The sequence below is a fragment of the Saimiri boliviensis genome, chromosome 6 (assembly GCF_048565385.1).
Source record: "Saimiri boliviensis isolate mSaiBol1 chromosome 6, mSaiBol1.pri, whole genome shotgun sequence".
Classification (NCBI taxonomy): domain Eukaryota; kingdom Metazoa; phylum Chordata; class Mammalia; order Primates; family Cebidae; genus Saimiri; species Saimiri boliviensis.
Window position 1 is genome coordinate 50,497,810 of NC_133454.1, and position 5,423 is coordinate 50,503,232.

Here is a 5,423-nt window from a genome sequence, read left to right on the forward strand (position 1 = left end):
CTGCCAGGAAGGACTGAGGTTAAACTAACTCTTACCTCTGCTGACATCTAATAATGGCCACCATTTATTGAGCTCCTACTATGTGCTAGACAATCTACATAGCTTATCTCCTGTGATGCTTACAACAATTTCCTATAGTAGATACAATCATCCCATCTTACAGATGAGATTAGAGAAAGCATATTCCTGTCTAAGGTGACAGCTAGAAAAAGGACAGAGCTGAGATGTGAGGTGGGCTTTTCTGATTCCAGCACCGTAGTGCCTATTGCTCATTCCCTAAGCCTCGCAATGTGCCAGGCCTAGGGTTAGGTGCTTGGTTTGCTTTATCTTGTTTCACCCTCCCAATGGCCCTTTGAGAGAGGTGTTATTATCATCCTCACTCTACAGATAAGAAAAAGTAAGGTCAGAAAGGTCACAGACATACCACCAGGTGCCCAAGGACATACCACCAGGTCTAATGCCAGAAGCTATGTTTTTAACCATAATGCACAACCTCCCATATTCATCCTGTTATCCCATGCTGTCATGAAAACATTAGATTTTTCTTAAATCAAGGTCCCCTTATCCTTTTTAATCACAATGTAGACAAGAGCTGTGAATAATGGATGTTGTTAGTCCTCCCACATTTCCCTCCTCCTTGCTTGTGTCAGCTCCTGGATGGCAGGGTCTGTGTCTTAAGCCACTCTCCATCCTTTCCACCGTCCCTGCCAGGATCTCACAGTTTTGATCTAAGCCCAGAACTTTACTCTGTGCTGGTTCTTTCCAGCAGGGGAAACATCTTTAGCCTCATGCATGTAGAAACACAAGCTGAGCTTTCTGAGCAAGTCCTACCAACATGCTGGCCAGGCAGGCAGCCCACCAGCTCCTTCTACACAGGGATGGATCAGTCCCTGTCTCAGAACAATGGCCGGCCAGTCCACACCCTCTGCCTCCTCCAGCTGCAAGGTGCCTTGGGAAGTTGGGAACTGCACAGGATGCCCCTGCTCCACCAGGTGAAAGGCTAGCTCTGGCTCCTCAGGCTACAATATCAGGAGGAATAATGAGCTGCTTTTGGGGAGATAGAGCTTTCTGATTAACAGACAGATAAGGCTATCACAGTAACACATGGACCCAAAGGCCCCTTCCCCACTACTCTGCCCCAGTGACCTTGACTCTACCCTACCCCAGGTCTGCCTGTCCCTTGAAACTGATTTGGGATGGCAGGGCAGTCTGAGGGAGGAGTAGAAGATGGTCCAGCTGATGTAAGAATGAAGAAGCCATGATGCTGTGGGATGTTATTTGCATATTAGGTTTATGACTCATACTGAGAAGCCCTTTAGATCCACTTTATTTACCTGTATTATGAGAAAGTTAGGGTTTTTTAATCTCTAGAAATGTAGTTTCCATCATCTGTAAAATGTGGAGAGTGAAAAAACCCACTATTGTAGGTGTGATAAAAAGAGCCCTGAGCTTGCAGTCAGAAGACTTGAATTAAAACCAAGCTCTTCCTCTACTTGCTGTGTAACTTTGTTATTTGACCTCTCCGAGCTTCACTTTTCTCATGTATGAAGTGAAAATAATAAACGCATATCTCATGAGGTTTCATGAGTATTAAAGAAGCAAGCATGGATGATATAATCTTATATCTAGAAAACCCTAAAGACTCCTACATTTGATAAATGATGAGTAAAATTTCAGGATGCAAAATCAATATACAAAAATAAGTAGTATTTTATAGACTGATAATGATCAAACCAAGAACCAAATCAAGGATCCAATCTCATTTACAATAGTTACAAAAAATAAAATAAAATACCTAGGAATAGATTTAACCAAGGAGGTGAAAGAGCTCTACAAGGAGAATGAAAAAGCACTAATAAAACAAACTGAAGATGATACTAACAAATAGAAAATTATCTTATTTTCATGGATTAGAAGAATTAATATCCTTAAAATGATCATATTTCCCAAAGCAATTTACAGACTGAATATACTTTCTATAAAATTATCAATGCCAGTTTTCATAGAATTAGAAAAAACAAACCAGAATTCATATGGAACCAAAAAAAAAAAAAAAGAAGAAGAAAAAAAAAGCCTGAATAACCAAGGCAATCCTAAGCAGAAAGAACAAAGCTGGAGACATCAAATTACCTGATTTCAATTATACTACAAGGCTATAATAATCAAAACAGCATGGTACTGGCATAAAAATAGATACAACACTAGGTCAATGAAGCAGAATACAGAACTCAGACATGAAACCACATACCTACAACCAACTGATCTTCATTAAAGACAAACAAAATATACAGTGGGGAAAGGCTATCCTATTTGATAAACAGTACTGGGGAAACTGGATAGCCACAGGCAGAAGAATGAAACAGGACCCATATCTCTCACTATACACAAAATTTAAGATGAAATAAAGACTTAAATGTAAGACCAGAAACTATAAAAATCTGATAAGAAAACCTAGAAAAAGCTCTTCTGTACATTGCCCTAGGCAAAGAATTTATGGTTAAGACCTGAAAAGCAAACACAACAAAAACAAAAATAGACATATGGAAATTAATTAAACTGAAAAGCTTCTGCAAAGCAAAAGTAATAATCAACAGAATAAACAACCTACAGAATGGAGAAAATATTTGCAAACTATGTGTCTGACAAAGGGCTAATACCCAGAATCTATAAGGAACTCAAACAACTCAACAAGAAAAAGACACTTAAAAATGGGCAAAAAACATAATCAGACATTTTTTTTGACCACAAAACATTTTTACTTTTATTGTATGTACTTCGTGTTACACTCTATACATTGTTTACTAGTCTGAGATGATACATGACATATAGAGGAATGTTATTTATAAAATACCCAAAACCTTTCAAGTTTTTGCTCATTAATTTCACCATGTGCTCAGAAATAATTTACATCCCTGGGCACAAATTTCATTTCTTCCTTCATAATAACCACAATATGAAACAATTGTTAGTAACTAAGTATTGTAAAAGATGCAAAAGAACACAAAAATGGAATGCAAGAGGAAAACAACCCATTTACACAGTAGTTTATAAATAAGCCTGAGAAATGAATTTTAGAACTAAATTCAATTTTTTCCATAAACCAAAGTTATATTATCTTACCTACAAATCATGTACAAATACTTGTGAAATAGGCTTAGAATAAACCCATTTTGAATCACTCAGCACAGTTCAAAGACAAAAAGCTAAGATCTTTTGTAGATAAAAAGCCTTTTTAAAACATTTTATTTTTTGCAGGGCTACCCCATAGCCTGTGCGCCCTGAGTAGCTGAGAAAAGCCTTTTAAAAACCCAAGAGATGTCCTTCACATAAACTAAACCCTGATTTTGCATGTAATGGGCTGTTGATTTGGCTTAATTTTATCACACACAGGACTTGCCACCATAGTGAAGGGAAGACAAAGGCTAACAAAAGAAATCACAAATACAACAATACGTTTCAATTGAGAGCAGGTACTGTTTATTAACTGACCAGCTTCGAAAAATAATCATGGGAGACACCTTAGTTCATTCTTCTAATAAGCCTGTTGATCTGATCCTCCCTGTTGCCTGCATCTCCACCTTCTACAAAATGGGTGGTCTTTTTCTTCATTCCGCCCTGTGGAGAAGAAAATTTAAAGGGCCACAGGAAGTTATTTGCTTCTTTGAAGCGTTTTCCAACAGTATAGATCTCATGAATCTAATCCTCCATGCAGATGATGCCATATTTTCCAAGAGATCGAGCAATCAGAGCATTATCTGTCAAAGCAATTCGCTTCTTTTTGATTTTGCCATAACCACGTTTGTAGATTAGTTCATTTACTGACTTCAGATTTGGGTACCCCCATGCAATACATGGCTCTACAATCCTCAGCATGTTAATTGAAGCCTTGTTGAGCTTCACAAAGGTTCCATGGAAGATTGACGAAGGCGAAGAAGCTGCAACACCTTTCGGACCTTTGGGCTCACACCATTGATACCTCTGATTCTGATGACAAACGCCAGTTTGGGTTCTGCAGGTACATAGAAGTTGCCAGCTTTCCTTGCCATCCTCGCCATTCGAATTTCAGTTCTGTGTATCTGCCTATATTCCTTGTGATAATGCTTCGCTTTTTCATAGATAAGCTTCCTCCTTGCCTTTCGAAGCATCTTTTGGGCAAACTTCTTTCTCAGGCGCTTGATCTTCAGCTCTGCGAAATTCCTCCGCTTTTTCTTAAGGGTTTCTGGCACAGCAGGAACCTTCTTCTTCTTCTTCTCTTCTACAGCCTCCATGGTTCCAGCTGGAAAAAGAGCAATCAGACATTTTTTGAAAGAAGAAATACAAGTGGCCAACAGACATATGAAAAAAAATGCTCAATATCACTAATCATTAGGAAATGCAAATCAAAGCCACAGTGACATACATCTTACTCCAGTCAGAATGGCTGCTTTTATAAAGTAAAAAAACAACAGATGTTGGTGGAAAGGGAATTGTTATACACTGTTGGTGGGAATGTAAATTAGTACAACCTCTATGAAAAAGACTATGAATATTTCTCAAGGAACTAAAAATAGAACTACCATTCAAGCCAGCAACCCCACCACTAGGTATCTACCCAATAAAAAATAGATCATTATGTAAAAAGACACCCAAATGTGTATGTTTATTGCACCACTATTTACAATAGCGAAGTCATGGACTCAACCTAAGTATCCATCAATGGGTTACTGGAAAAAGAGAATGTGGTATTTACATACATGCTATGGAATACTACTCAGCCATAAAAAAAAATTGTCTTTTGTAGCCACATGGATGGAACTAGCCATTATCTTAAGTGAAATAACTCCATAACAGAAAGTCAAGTTATGCATACTCACACTTGCAAGTGGGAGCTTGTCAATGTGTACATACAGACATACAAAGTGGAATAACAGATATTGGAGACTCCAAAGGAGTGGTAAGGAATGAAAAGTGACCTAGTGGGTGCAATGTATACTTTTTGGGTGATGGTTAAACTAAAAGCCCAGACTTCACCAGTATGTAATATATCCATGTAACAAAAATTCACTTGTACCCCTTAAATCTATAAAAATAAAAAAAGGAGTAAGCATATATATGAAGCACATCACACAATATCTGGTACAGAACAGATTTTCTGCAAACATTTATTGACATGGTTTTGGGTTTTTAATTAACTATTGCTAGTGAATGAGACAGTTTTACCCTGAAAGACGCTATATGTAGATAAACTCTTGGTATGAAGTTTATACTCTTATTGTAAGTATTGGTATTGGTATCAGTACTGGTATTGGTGTAAATATGGGTGTTAAGTATTAATGTCATCTCTAAGATATCTTTCAATCTTTAAAGATGGAGATCACTAGACAGAGAGATTGGGTTTTACTAAGCAGCTGGTCTAAAAGTCTGCAAGATGCAGAGGAGGCTAT

The 5,423-nt window shown here is 37.7% G+C and overlaps 1 pseudogene; it reads right to left on the reverse strand.

Moving 5' to 3' along the window:
- Positions 1-3,232: 3,232 nt before the first annotated feature.
- On the reverse strand, positions 3,233-4,268 carry LOC120364630 (large ribosomal subunit protein uL30 pseudogene; annotated as a pseudogene).
- Between the last annotated feature and the right edge of the window lie 1,155 nt (positions 4,269-5,423).